Source organism: Acipenser ruthenus, chromosome 13, assembly GCF_902713425.1.
Source record: "Acipenser ruthenus chromosome 13, fAciRut3.2 maternal haplotype, whole genome shotgun sequence".
Classification (NCBI taxonomy): Eukaryota; Metazoa; Chordata; class Actinopteri; order Acipenseriformes; family Acipenseridae; genus Acipenser; species Acipenser ruthenus.
The window spans coordinates 3,273,442-3,289,497 of NC_081201.1; the positions used below are offsets into that span (position 1 = coordinate 3,273,442).

The 16,056-nt window shown below is 35.5% G+C and overlaps 1 protein-coding gene across 1 annotated transcript in view; it reads left to right on the plus strand.

The window, feature by feature from the left end:
* LOC117418328 (mitotic spindle assembly checkpoint protein MAD1-like) overlaps positions 1-14,748 on the plus strand; it is a 60,738-nt gene extending 45,990 nt beyond the window's left edge. The window contains exons 6-7 of the mRNA XM_034031253.3: positions 7,451-7,508; positions 14,438-14,748. The gene's annotated coding sequence lies outside the window, so the exon portion shown is untranslated. The remainder of the gene's footprint in view (positions 1-7,450; positions 7,509-14,437) is intronic.
* Positions 14,749-16,056: the final 1,308 nt, after the last annotated feature.

A 16,056-nucleotide genomic window follows, 5' to 3' on the forward strand; every position in this document is an offset into this window, starting at 1 on the left:
GTGGCATAATACAATAGCAGAAACTTCATGATTTCCCAACATTTAAATTTATGCTGGAGCCGGGGAGAGTCAGCCTCAACCTGTTGCTACCAACGTTTGTGTATTACAGTTGCTGTCCTTTTAAATTCACAGCAATAAATTGTCACTTGATTTACAGTAAGTAGTCATGGGTAGAAAACCAATCTTTCTCTCCATAGCATAGTTTTAATTTCATAGTTCATCAGTGTCTGCTCCATGGATGCTAACCGATTTTAATTCCCAGCCATTCAAGTCTGCAATTAAAGGCCAATTTGCTTTTAAAAAAATGTTCATTCATTACCTTTCATAGACTTCCAAACACTATGCCCAGGGAAGCTACCGTCCCAGTCCGGCCGTTCTGACTGTGATTGTCATTCATCTCGGCCTGAGGACGGGGACCCCTGAACACAGAGAGGCTAATTGAGCAATTCTGTCTTGTAAATGGAATATGTAAATGAGCATGCAAGTGTTAGAAAGGAGAAATCCAATCTAAGCATTCTTACAAAGCAAACCATGCAGCTGTGAATATTGTTAGCGGAGACTTCTATCCCCAAGGATTACCACAGCAATATTTCAATCAAAGAAGCAATCATGCTTCTCTTTATGTGAAAATTGTTTTGAATAACAGGTCACCTGCCGATACAGAAACGTTACGTATCCTTGTCACATCAACAGCAGCCTAGTGCATGTAAATTACTGCTCAGGGTGGAGCAGGTAAAAATGACAAATCATCTTCTTTTTCTTCTTCTTATTTTTCTTCTTCAGTTGTTGTTTTGGAATTTACAGTTGCAAGCATTAGTCCTTTCATAGAAGCAACAAAGAACTATAATTGAAGATTTAAAGTAAACCGGTTATTTCTGTCCAATAAACGGAGTCCATTGATTGTAAGTGGAAGGCTAGGGCACAGCACATTTCACAGCACCCATTCTGCTGCTGTTTTCTTTGCTTTAGAATAACTTGCTGAATAACCGTTTCTTCTCTGTTGTGCATGAAGCATGAAAATCTACATTGATTCAGTATGTCTGAAAATACAGAAAATAAAAACAGAAAATAGTTTGCAGACTTTAATTTTCCTTGCCGATTCCTAGACGATATTTACAAATTAGTGTGCTGAAGTGAACTCCATGTTGGAAGCATCGACGAGTTGCAGAGATGTATTCAATAAAGTGATAACATGGACATTTAGAAGCTTGCAGGAATGTCTAGAATATTATTGCACAGTGTAATAATCTATTGGGTACTGTACGTTTGTTTTAATATTGTTGACTTCAGAGCGACTTGTACCTTTTTTCATTTCGTTGTATTGATGTTTTTAGAGCAACACGTTGCAGTCACTCTAAAATAAGTTTTATGGCATTTCTGTAGCCTTCGGGGGAAATGGAGACCTGGTTGGGTTTGAGCTAGAAAAAGGATTTTAATCAATTTTGAGGGTGTTTCCAATCATAAAAGAATTGGACAAAATACCTACAGTTTCAAAAGTGTGTTTCTATGGCTTTATTGTAGTTTCTTAATGGCTTGTATCACAGGGTCGCTACCATAGTAGTGACCGTTGTGGATAATATCACATCCATGAATTGCATTTCTGTGTCTTGTGTAGAATGCTTTTAAAATCTAAAATAAAAAAAAAATACCAATCTACATATACAAAAAAAGAGATCTGTGCTATATTTTCAATTGATTTCATGGTTGTGCTTTTTATGGCCCACACCAGTGTTACAGTCTTTTTAGCATCTCTAGAATATGTTGGTCTGTAATAAGCTGGCATTGTACATGGAACTAAAAAAAACCATGAGCATCATTCAGAATGGCAATATATATATATATATATATATGTTTTTTGGGGGGGGGGGGGGTTTGACAATGGTTGGCTTACACCGATCATTCATAGACTTTGATGATTATTAAACACATCCTAAAAGAATCATTTTTAAATGTACACAAACAAACAGTAAAATCATTTGTGACGTCACATTCTGTCTTATCTCATCCTTTTTCTTTTAATTGCATGTCTAGATGTTTAATCTGTTCTTGGTCTGAAATGAATGTAGTTGCAGCTTCAAACCCAGAGATCTTAATCTTCATCTTTTCCAGGAAGCACTGATTTCAGAATAATTAAATGGATTAAACACAATGGATTAAAAATGGATTTGAAGAACTGTGCAATGGTTAGGAATGACGTCCTAGAAAAGTGTTCTTGTGGATCATTTAACTTCAGTCAGTAACTTTTATTCCTGTGTTACCAAGCTAATGATCCTAAAATCGGGCTACTCTGGTTAGGATGAAGTGACATTGCATGCAAGTGAAATATATGTATTTTTCTTGATGAAGGCCCGGACGTGTTGAAACGTGTTGTTTGTTTGTTCTTTTTAAGTTTTAATAAATTAAAATGAACTGAATTTTGAAGATAACGGGTCATGTCCGTCTTTTAAATGACATGGTGAGTGTGCGGCCAATTAATACACACACACACACACACACACACACACACACACACACATATATATATATATATATATATATATATATATATATATATATATATATATATATATATATAAACACATTAAACATTTTCTAGAATATAAATATACTGTAAATATGATTCTTTGGATTTGTTTTATTTTTTATTAATCCCCTTTCCCCACCACACACTATGGTATTCATTTTATAAGTACTTTTCATTCATATTGAATTGAATTGAGATCACTATTCATTATCAAAAAAAAAAAAAACCCTGTATGACATTGTTCATCACCATTGTGTCGGTTTAGCTGATTTTGTTTCTGTTTTAATAATGTAGAATTCATGTCTAAATTATTCAGACTTGTCATAAGAATTATCAACAGTAACATCCCCAGAATCCTCACATTTCATAAACTATCTCAGATATATATAAATTCTGTTCGCTAATTTAAAGGTTAGGGAAATGGGGGGCACAGTTTCCTGAATCCCCACAGCTGAGAACTGTAATAACGAAAAGCATTTTGATCATTTTTAATTATTATTTATCATGTGAGCTTTTCTGAAATTATGAGAAACAAAAATACTGGATTTAATAGAGTAAATATGAATTCCTAAGAAAGCAACTTTGTCGTGTGTAGTGGTGCTGAAATCTTCAACAATGAATGCCCAATAACGTTGTTATCTTGATGGTTCAAAGTTATGAAAACTGTGAGCAAGTTTCCACATTTTATTTTATTTTATTTTTTTCATAAAAAGCTAATAACTTGTAAGTGACAGACTATCGTGCCCCATTTGGCTGTCACGAAACTATTGACAATTTTCATCTGATTTTTCATTAATAGTTAATATGTTCCCAGTGAACTGCTGCTTCTGCATTAACAGCCCTATTCTAATGTACTTTTACTGTAACAATATTAGGCACTGATTAATAGCCTACAGATATGTGGCCCAGATTAACAAATTTATATTGAATTACATAGATAAAGCTTTAATTAATTTAGATCTTGCTCCCCCCCCCCACCCCATTCTTAACACACATGTACAGTATTTAATACAAACAACTAGGCTTACAACTAAAAGAAAAATGCAAACGGTATTGCTGAAAGTTGTTATACAGTCAGCACTGGCATATCTGACCCTATAAAATTTTGACTCCAGTGACGGTTAAACGTGTGTGATGCATATCTGATTATTTCGTTTTGACCCGTTCCAACCCGTTTTTCAGGGAACACAAAAAAGATACAATATCAAAAATACATATCTGAAAGGACTGTGTTTTAAAATAAATAGACTTCCATTTAGATGTACTGTATTGGGTTTGTTGGTACAGTACTATATGTTCAACAGAATAAATATTCTGTTGAACATATAGGTTCAGGCTCACAATTGAGAGATGGAGGTAAGTTTTGTACCAGTCTCTCTGTACCTTAAAACACTTATACCCTCAGAATTTGCATTATATTGTATCTATTTATTATCTCAAAGTGTTCTGAGTCATTATTTATTATTGTTTCAACACCCATTGATATTTTGGCACGTTTTAATAAAGCAAACTGCGCATGTAAACACATTACCCAGAGCTACTGTAGGTGCAGTTTGCAATACAGAAGACAAGTCCTGAGAATATACCTTATTCAGTGTTCTCCTCCTTCCAACGCTTTTAGCAGACTGTGAGCAAACTGACACCCTTTCTACGTTTGTGTAGTAACTTAAAAACCCAATTGTTTCCTCGTCTGTCAAAACTGAAAACAGACAGAATATATAACATAATTTTATAAGGTTTTATATAAGGCCTTAGTTGTGCAGTATACGCTTTAATAAGGATTATAAAATAATCATTTTGATGTATTCATATGAAATATTTTTTGAATTTATAGTTAACAAAATATTTTAAGAGACACTACTCTCACTTCCTTATCCTTTTTTTTTTTATTTATTTTTTTTCTCAAATCTCAGAAATCCAAACCAGGCATTTACCAAGGCTTCTAGGATGTCTGCTGATTTTTGTTTTGTTATGTTCTTTTGCGTACTGATCTGCGACCTTGCAAGCTCATTGGTGGGAAAAAGAAGGGATTCATGTGCATGTGCAACAGTCTATAAATGTGAACCCACAAAAGGATTCTTGTGAACGAGGCAGATATTCCTGTCATCAGAAAAAAAAAAAAAAAACTGCTGGCTTTTATGTCTGAATTTCAGCCGTACTCTAGGGGGAATGTTATTTACATTTTATACACCTTTTAAATATTTAATGTAGCATTTATATTTGATTTGTAAAAAAAAACCCAAAAAAAAACACCACTGTCAATGAGAGCTTATTTAAAGACTTTCTATGTATGATATTGTCGTACCTCACTGGTCTAACCCAGCATTTAGTACTTGCTATTAAAATATCCAAGTCATGCTGCAAAATGAAATCATTGATGATGATATGGATGTTAGTTTCAAGATGTTGTTCCTCATGCTGTAAATGCAGGTACCACATAGACCTGCTTCTGCAATCACAGCTGTGCGATGTTAGGATCAACAAAGCTTTGGTGTTTTTGTAATATAGATAACCACCAACCTTAACTACTACTTTAAACACTACAACTTTAAGTTGTGTGTATGTATTTCATTTTTTTTTTTGTCATTGCCTAGCAGCATTGACAGTTAAAACGAAAGACCGTATCAGTGATGAGAGTTTAATAAAAGAAAGAACGAAACAAATTCATGTGAAGCAAGTATTCTCTTTTTATATATGACTGATTTGATAAACAGAAATACGAAATCTTTCGAGCCTATCAGTCATCCTGATTAAATGCGCGTAGACTGTCTAGCATTTGCAAACTAGAATGTGTTTTATGCTAATATGGCCCTTTAATGTCATCTGTGTGCTGTAGTACAAAGTAATTTCCCTTTTAAAAATGCATGTTTACTTTAAGTTTCCTTTGATGCTAAAGCAATCGGCAGGTTTACTGTCAATCGAGAGATTTAAGTGGGATATGTTTGTATTAAAAAAAAAAAAAGCTCATCTAGGGTTTTGGTAATAAGAGGACCATGAGAATAATCCTAATCCTTAAAGCAAGCAGGGAAACTGATGCATAGTACTCCATAACTTAAAAAAAAGAAACAAAACAATTCATAATACTTTTATTCATCAATATTAATGGAGTTTCTGACCGTTGTCACTCTAGGGGTACTAGTTCTGCTTTTTAACCATTTAGGCCTTGGCAGCCGACAGCTGTGTCCTTCTTAGAATGTCAAGCGGTGGCTGTGTTTGTTGACTTAATGATGCTAATGGCTTCTTGAAAACCGAAACTGGTAATTTCTTGTGGCTGTTTTTCTTAACTTTGATATATTCTGCTGAGATTTTGTTTTGTTCTCATATTTAGATTCGATCAAAAGACTCCAGTTTCATGGGCAATATAACAATGTGTCCACAGGCAATTGATTTCAAATACTGGACTCCATACTGGGCCTTAGTTAATAAATACTGCGTGAATTTGCTGACCTATGATTTAATTATTATTTTTAGAGTAAAGAGCAGATGTTTGCCAAAATAAAAAGCCAGTCTTAATTGAAAAAAAAAAAATTATCCACTCAGTTATTAATATTTCAAAGAGGTAGGCAGAGGATCCTAATGACAAATTAATCGTCCAGGTTCATCCCAACATGCTCAATTGCATTGAGATCCTGGGATTGTGGTGCCCATGGAAGATTTCTGGTCTCAGTCATGCTCTTTAACCCATTGTTACACAATTCTGGCACGGTCAGATATTGAATTTGTATATATAAATTGTATTTCTGACACATCTACAGTTATGGCCAATACTGTACTGTACTGTATTGCATTACTCAATAGAATCGACTCATTGTGCTTCATAAAGTCGAATGAAAACCTGCTGAACAATGTTACGTTAACATAATGAATTACATACCGCTTTGTAGTTTTTCATATACTTAACGAAAAACTGTCAAAAATTGAAAGAAATGTGACATTTTGCAATCTAACATGACATACTGTACTACTATTATGGCTTCCGGTAGACTTTTGCGATATTATTTTGTAGTTTCTTTCATTACATGATGTTAAATAAAAGATTAACATTAAGTTCATAGTCCTTTTTTTTTTTTTTTTTTTTTCTCCTCAATCCTAAATTTCTAGGTAATGCAAAACTTTTGGCGGTAGCAGTATATGTTATGGACACTTTCTAGGTTATTGTTGGAAGAAGTTAGTTTTGGTGGCGGTTTAATAAAAGTTGGATTCCCTTCACAGCAAGAACCTTTGGCTTTAAAAAATGTTGTTTACCTCAGTCATCGCTTTGGGGGCTTTTATGTCCTCTTATCTGATAAATGCAGTATTTCAATAGAAAGCTGTAATTAACTGCTGTAGATTTAAAGGTCTCTGAGGAATAATAAAATGGCAGTAGTACAGGGTAATAATGTGATATCTTGTAACAATTGTAAGTCGCCCTGGACAAGGGCATCTGCTAAGAAATAAATAAATAAATAAAATAAAAATAATAGACCTTGCCTCTCCTGTTTGTATAATTGGCCTACAAAGGTGGGTATCTACTGTGTTAGATCCCATTTAATTTCAACCTAATTGTCCCAGTGCCCTAAAACTGTTTTTTGGTTTTTTTTTTTTCAGATTCATGTACACATTTTTGGTCCTGTTGAGCAGTTTAAAAGTTATTGTAAGATGGTTCCTCAGACTGCTCTCTTCTTCTTTCCTGTTAGCTTTTCTCCTTGAGTCTTTTTTTTCCACCTTTTTTTCCCAGCTAGCTCAGCAGACACAGTGTATAAAATAACAAGCATGAGAGAAAATAAAAAGCAAGTCCATCGAGAGCCCCTTTGTGACCCTTATATGTTATTCCATTTTAACAATGCAAGTGCAAAGGCCTAATTGCTTTTCTGTCCACTAGAAACATTAATTTTTTAATGTGTATATGCACTTTGATATTCTTTTTTGTTTTCTCCCCATTTCAAGGGTTCAACTTTCAAAGTCGCAAGAGGAGGCTGGGGCTTTCAAACTCCAAGCTCAAACAGTAAGTACAAATAAATAAATAACATCAATAGTCATTGCTTCAGTGGCATAGCTTTTTATAATAATAAAACAGAACCTCAAGGTTATTTTTTGTGTGATTGGTTTCTTCTGAAGTTTCTGTTTTTTTTATGGCTTTACAGTATGAAATGAGTGAGACTTGCTGTGTGAAAATAACACAGTAACACTGAGAAGTCAGTGGTTCATCTTCATAGTGGGTGTTGATGGAAAATTAAACAAAAAATGAATCTTTTTGACTTGAGGATGCTGTACCATTTATGTGAAAGGAAATCTCACCAGTTGTAACTATTGTAAGACTTGGATGGAAACTAGTTGTTTCTTGTTTTGTACATTGCCAGCTGCCAGAAATGGTGCATACTGCACAGTGAAGTAAAACCCTTTGTTAAATAGGGACCCTTCGGTTCAGTATTAGATAGCAGTCCATTTCTTTTAACACAAGAGACTGCCATTGTTTAAAATTGTGCTTAATATAGTACAACAAAATACATAGTCATCAGGTTTTTGTATTCCCAATATACAGAATACTGTGTTTTGTTACTATATTCTTGATATTTGATACTTGATTATTCAGAACGTAGTCCTGTTCACCACATTTTTGTTTTAAGATTTTTACTGTAATATTCACCTAAAGTCTTCTGTTTTATTGAAAGTCTATGCAGCTGTGCCTGTTTATTGTCTGCTAGTGCATAACTGGGCAATTGCTTCTGAAAGAGTGGATAATTTATATGCTAATTCTTTTTTTTTAAAATCTGATTTGATATACGATTGTGAGCTACCCATTAAAAGCAAACCCTCAATGTTTCCTTTTTCTTTTCTAACCCTGTATGTTCCCAGTTTGGTTTAGCAAATTTAATTTCTGCGAGCTGGGAATGCATTGCTTTTGTAATGTGAAATACAATCAGCATGCCTTGGCCTTGCTCAGGAAATATCCCAGGGGCCCCCCTGATGTTCATAAGGTTATGGTTATTTTAATATCGCATAACTTGTATGGAATTGCTGTAGTATATAGGAAGTATCCATATATGGATATGGAGAGTCATCCTGTACAAGCTTTGGGACAAATTGCCATTTGTAAGATTTGCATGGTCTTTATCACAAAATCACACTGTCTGTATATCACTTTCAATTGGGAGACAATCTGAAGATCTCCCTCTCATGTGACCAGCTCTCTCTAAATACTGTTTTAGCTGGTCCTCTGTATTTACTTGTGTGGTCAGGTTATCCTGCCCTAACCTCCTGTAGACCACATAAGGGGTATTGCCACTGTGTCGGTAACAAGTAAGGATATACATTTGTTCACTGGCATATGTGATTTGGGGGGATGGTTCTACCAGCTTGTTGTGAATTGCATGGTGTATGGCAATCATTTGAACACAAGGGTTTTCATTTGATACATGAGATGCACATGACCACCAAGTCCTGCCTTGAGAGTTACATTTATTAAGTACCTGTTCAGAGGAATATTGCATTATTAAGGTTTTGATCAGAGACATGGACTAGCTCCAGGGTTTCCTGCCCTTGCACAAGGCCAAAGTCTAAGAGTCATCTTTGCTAGTTCCCTCTGTTTGTCTAGTCTTGCATTCGTGTCAACTCGTTCAGTAATGTGTGGCAGTCATTCACAGTCGAATCTGATGTATTTCATTGCATTCCGTTAAAACACGTTTGGAACCTATTTTTAAGCATCGTAAAAAAAAAGGCAGTTTAATCTTTATACAGTATTATTTGTTTACAGTAGCTACATTTTTATTGAATTTCCATTACCAGTCATTATTTATTGCTCTGTCTTATACATTAGAAAGCTTGAGAAGAATGTTTGTCAAGCTGATGTGCAAAAACAAGAGCATACTGAGAACTATCTTCATGTAAATCATACAGAAGACACAGCTTTAAGGTTCCATCATTGTTAGAAACTGTTACTTTCTGTTCCCTCCGCCTGTGTGTGTGTGTTTGTGTGTTCTGATGTTAAGACACATACTCCCAGGGTTGGTAAAACAGTACCACCACCATGAGTCCTCGATGACTGGATCGTCTATGAAAACCACTGCCACCAGGAGTGCAGAGGTCATGCAAGCATAGTTCAAGTCCTGTTTACGGAAACATGACAATCTTACTTCCTGATCTCTCCCATTCGTATTCTGACTAGCTGCAATTAACTTTGTTTAAAGACAGTTTGTAACTCAGACCAGTTTACAGTTAAAGCCCATTAGTGAATTGCATGTGAAAAAGGAGAGACAGGCAGGCACACTCTGACTCCAGTATTAATTGGTGCACTTAGGACTGATGGGCCTGCCTCTCTGTTGTGGTCCTCGATCACTTCCCAAAAGTAATTAATATCACACTAACTTGGGCTGGCTTGGTGCTGAGTTAGTGCCTCATTAACACACTTTCCATAATTAGACGCAGCTAGAATTAAAGGAAAAGAGAAACGGTTTTGATTACTGCCATAAAGAAGCACTTATCGTATGAATCCCACCAGGGACTTAATTTTGTTTTAATTTAATGATTTAAGAAGGAGGAAGACAGTTATGCATGGGATATGATTACATAAATTGAAAGTTTTGAAATCTTGATTGCTAGATAACATGTGAAAAGTGTGTTATTACTTTATGATTCAAATAAAAGGCTCAGGATGGAACATTTTTTATAGTGTCTAACTCTATGGAAGCTAAATTGACCTGACATAGATTTAATTGGACTGATTCTAACCCCTCAGATTAAACTTTCTGCCTAAACAGTACCCTGTAGGCATCTGGGGAGAGTGTGATTGTGGACAGGTAACATCATCTCCTTTGGAAGATTATAAAAAATAAAATAAATCAAATGAAGAATGCCCACCAACATGAAATCTCATGCAACATACATGACTTGCCTGCAAGCACAATGTGCTAATTTCAGGTATAACTTGAAAACACTCTCTTGCTAGCTGAGTGACCTGACAGTTTATGGAACTCCCGAATATACTCTGTGTACAATCTGTTCTACCCTGAGGATAATTCTTCCAGTAATAACACTATAATTGTACATGTGTAGCATGCTTCTAAAAATAAAAATAATCATGCATATGAATATGAAGTTCTGAAGAGGCCAGCAAGTGAAGGTTCGTTGAGTAGAATTGCTGTAAATAATAATAATAATACAATTCCTGTATGCAAAGGTGCCTGCTATTGTAAAATATTTGCATTACAATTGCATAGGGCGCAGACACGTAATTGATATTCCGCAAGTTAATATGTAAATGCCTTGGTGAAATGTTATTGCTGAAAGAAGCCCAGAAGTTACATTTTACAAACATATCATTCAGGCTGCTTAGTTAACAGCTGGTCGGTGTTTAATAGATTTTGAATGAAATGGTTTATGTAAATCTATAAATTACATGGACGGCTGAGAAGCTTCAAGCATGTATGTGTTGCCTTCTCTGAGTTACAGTCAGCCTAATGATAGCGATAGCCACCTTTCGATATCTTGTTTTAATGCATTGTGATTCAGCTCAGCTAATGCTCAACTGGAATTAAACTTATAATGCTCTTTTTTTTACATAGAATTAAATGTGCACAATGAATAATGAATTAGGAATGATCAACTAATTTACAGAAAAGATACCTGCAGAAAGGACACATGCTATTCTGCTTTGTTCCTGAGCTGAACAAGAAGAACTTCTATCAAGGTGATGGAGGCTGAAGATGATGATGATAACGTAACATTTTGGAATCAAGAATTGCCATACCATTTTAAAATATAAAATATACCAACTTCTCCATCAAGGTCACTCAGCTAGCACCTTTTTACCGGGCGACGATCTAAAGAGCTCAAACCATTCAGCTTTTAAAATGTGTGCTTGTATTCTTAACTATGAAATGTCAAGATTATTATTATTATTATTATTATTATTATTATTATTATTATTATTATTGCATTTTTCTTCTAACTAGTTAGTCAAAATGGAAATTGTATATACAGAAAAAAAAAGAAGTTATAGGCTAGATAGGCCATGCTTCCTGCAAACAGGTTATTGGTGATGTCAATGCATTAACCTGCCATGTATCAAATTAGTTTCAGGGTTTGGAGAAAAAGCAGGTCGGTCACACATGAGACTAAGTACTGCTACTGAATATAGATGTATTTTAAAAGCTGTACATTTGTTCTGTTGCATCACATATGGCAGGGATATTAAAAATACAAAGGCTGAAGTAAATACAACAAATCTGTTTTTGCCAGGTATACAGCATCTATTTAATGTTTCAGGAGTGGTGTGCAACGAAAATAAAACATACTTTATTTATTTATTTATTTATTTATTTATTTATTTATCAAGTCATAAATTGCACTTTTATATCTGGTACAGGTTTGGTCCCTTCCATTTGTTCCAAATATAAATTAACAGTGTATTTCACAATAATCTCAGAAGTGGGCCACTATTTCTGGTTGGATAATGCCCTGGGTGGTCATATCATTTGTCATACACAGTGCTGTATACTGTTGACAGTGATGTTCTCTCAATATGGTAAACCTGAATCGGATAGGGATTGATCCACTGTCCCTTACATTTGCATTGTAGCAATTGCAAGTCCTAGCCACTGGTTCCAGAGTCGTCTTGAGTTTGGCTATGTAATACAGACAGACAGACAGAGTGCTTTTGTGTCCTGCCAAGTTGTGTTTTTACTTTTCTTGATGGTAGATTTCACAATATCATTAAAAAAAACATTTTTTCTTCGTCTGTTTTCAGTAAGTATCCTTGTTAAAAAAATAAAAAAGTGTAATATTGCTGTCATTTGAATTCTCCTGGCATGGTGCAGATGCTATACATTTTTTTTTTTTGCCATTACAGAGTATGCTTTCATAAACAGTGGGAGATTAAACAACAGAATGAGATGCCATACATGAATAGTTTTTGCCCTGGTTGATGTTTGATATTATAGATGTAATAATGATCATTATCTATATAGTGTATGCAAAACAACAATTTCTTGGTTATTTCTGTTTAATTTTAAGAAATTCGTGCAAGGGAACTAATTAAGCATGGCCTATCTATTCATTTATTTCAAACAGTAGGAGCTAAATCCACAATTTGTATCCTTTGTCTGGGTTCTTGAGAAATCATGTGATAGCGTGACATTACAATTCTGTTGGATTCACCTGCTTTATGGTTTAGTGGCAGCCTGTTGGCAATTGACAAAATTAGAGCTACAGAATCCGGAACCTATTTAGATGATTGAAAACATCATAAAAGGTATGTTCTTCATGTGAACAGGAGACGTTTTTTTAAAAGAGAATTGCTTGCCATATGTACTAATACAAAATCAAGGCACTTCATCGCAGCCTTTTATTAGTCAAGTCTAAATTTAGCCTTGATAGTCTTTTTTATCTGCTAGCTATTCAAGGATTGAGGAAAAAAAAAGTTATAATTCAATAGCTCAGCTCATTTGGGATTGGAATCTGCATTACAAAAGCACCACTACTGGCTTCTAATTTTTAGCTTCTTCTGGTATTAAAGGCCTAGGGGTGTGCTTTGAATTTGAAGTGGATACAATGTAGGGTGCTCTTCAAGGTTGCTGTTGAGTTGAGCATTAAAGGAGCCCTGGCTTGTCATTGCATTGCAACATGCTTTGTGGTGAGGGATGGTTTGATTGCCTATGTGGAAGAAAGCATGCATTGAAAACATGTTTTTTTTTTCCTTCTGACATCCACATTGTATTATGAAACCTCTCTATGAGAATCACTCATGATTCGTTGGATATTTTCACAATAATCGCCTTGAATTTTATTTTTGTAATATAAAAACAATATGAGATTTGTAACCTGGTTTGCGTTAAAGGGGTTAAAGTGCAGAATATAAGTGTGCTCAGTGATGAGCAAGAATTAAACTTCTATATTTCATTTTAATGTCCTTTGTGGGGATGTCACCCAGTGAAATCAAAATATATATTACAAATGGACAGCTGACTGCAAACTCGTAACCAGAGCGTCCTCTGAGGTTCAGGCTGGCTTGAGCTGATGACAGCCCATTTTCTCTCTCTCCTCTATCCTTTCTGAAGTAGTGCTCTGAGTAATTACGCCTCTTAAATTAGGAGACCAGAGAAGGTATGCGCATATAAATCTGTGCATTAACTCTGGAGATGGGAGGTGGAGCATGGAGCGTTCACTCTTCTACTCTCAATCTTTGAAGATTATGTTTTGAAATGAAATGGAATGACATTCTGTTTAAAGTCTAAGAAAGAAAGAAAAAAAATGCTTGTCTAAATAGAAGTGTGTGGACAAGTGCATTAGATGAGAAAAAAAGTGGAACCTGTCTACCAATACAGAGATACTACCACACATAGCCTTGAAAACCTGCCAAGGTTGTGCTGCTGATTGCAACTGTGTCTGAATAACTACAATGATATGACCAATACTATATTGGCACAGCACCCCAGAAGTATCGTCCCTGCTTGACATTTACAATAGCAACCAAAGATTTTTGGATTGGTAGCATTGGATGCATTGCACTGAATCCAGTCTGTATGCATACACACAACAGGTCTTGCGTGTCATTATGTACCTTCACTGCATACATTTCCCATGGCAGGCTTTTGTCTTTTTTTTAATTTTAAGTGTTAGGTTGGCTTGGAAATGGCATTACTAAGCAATTCTTGCATGCACTGCATCATGGATAATCGGTAGAGCAGTGTTCGGTCATCCTTGAAACTATGCATGAATCTTGTAAGCATGGGGTGACTTATCCAGACATGTTAACTGAAAAATACAATCTCTCTCTCTCTCTCTCTCTCTCTCTCTCTCTCTCTCTCTCTCTCTCTCTCTCTCTCTCTCTCTCTCTCTCTCTCTCTCTCTCTCTCTCTCTCTCTCTCTCTCTCTCTCTCTCTCTCTCTCCTCTCTCTCTCTCTCTCTCTCTCTCTCTCTTCATTGTTTTGCTCCCAGGCTTGTTCCTAATGTTCTGGTGATGAAATGTGATTTTTCTCTCCTGGTTCCCTGTCTGCTGACATTCTACATTGGTCTTTTTGGATGAGACCGAAAAAAACATCTCCTTATATGATGCATCGTAGAACAGGACATATGTTATTTATTTACTATTAAATTACTATTTTGCAACTCGTTTATGTTCATGGAAAGGCTGTTACAAAGGGTGACTTTAGTGTATATAACAAAACGACTACATTACCCAAGGTCCTCGGATCCGGAAGATCATGTGATAAGGACAAGGAGGGAGAACTATTTACTATGTTACAAAGGCTGCTGGGTTTATCTTTGCCTCAATTCACCCTTAGGACATAAACATTAGGGAATAAAAAATAGTTTCAAGTTGAATCAAATTGTTGACGTCTGTTCCTTTTTATAAACAAATAATGTAGAACAACAAGCTTGGAATTTGCCTCTGTATGATGTGTAGACAAATTACACTGATATATGTCATTCAGGCTGAATTAGAACCACAGTCCCAGAGCTGAAGGAGGTGGGTGGCAAAAACACACAAACCATCTTATTTCTCACACCAGCCCACCAACTCCCCACTACATCTTAATTTTTAGTCGGAGTAAGTATCCAAGGCAGATATATGCAGGTGGTCCAGAGAGACCTTCTGGCTCTTGCCAATTCATCTTGTCATGTCAGAGTGCAGTCAGGAGGCTGTACTTGGAGCAAACGATGTGGTGATCTTGATGAATGAGATATCAAATATCACCAGCACTATACACAGGTAAAAGAAACAGGCCTGGGTGGCAGCTATGAAAACTGGATGATAAATCTATATAAGATTGGGAATTAAATTAATGTTTCAAATTATGTTTCTATCTCCCCAAGCACTGGTGTAGGGGTCTCAAAACAATTTTGCTATTTTTAATGGGATAATTTGCAAAGTAGAAGGAGCAGAGATCCTATCATATTAATTGAATTTACAATTTTCCTTTAACACGCTTCCTAGCCAGCTGTAAAATATTATTTAAGAGAACATTAGGGTGTAAAAGGCACATCGGTTCATGTAATGTCTTAATTCCCAGTTGTTAATTTTGCTTTGTCTAATACAGCATACAATCTAATCAACTTTTTTCTTTTTCTTTTTTTTAATTTCCTGAGTTGCTTCTGCTATGCCTAACATATCAGCAGTGATCTACCAGAGAGGGCCACTCCAACTGATGTAATTCACACACATTCAGTGAATCTCCATTGGATAGCTCTGTTGCTATATAGATTGTATTGATTCACTGTTGATGAACTGCATAATGAAACCCCTGAAATGAGTCGCAGTGTCTCCCGAGACCTGAGTTTATGATCCTCCTGCCATGCTAGAGAATTTATTCTGTAGCCCTGTCTCTCCATTTTCACATTTCATATTCATAGTGCTCATGAAACCCCACTTTCTGAACCTCGATTACTGGCTTTCTTTTACTGTTTGTGAATGTCAGCCTTTTGTGATGCTCCTGCGTACTTCCCAATTCCAGTGTTTTAATTAACAGATCATACATACATACATACATACCACATGGGTGATTTAGCAGCAGGGAGTTTAAAAAGACCCTAAATTAATTTGGGTGATTGTACAC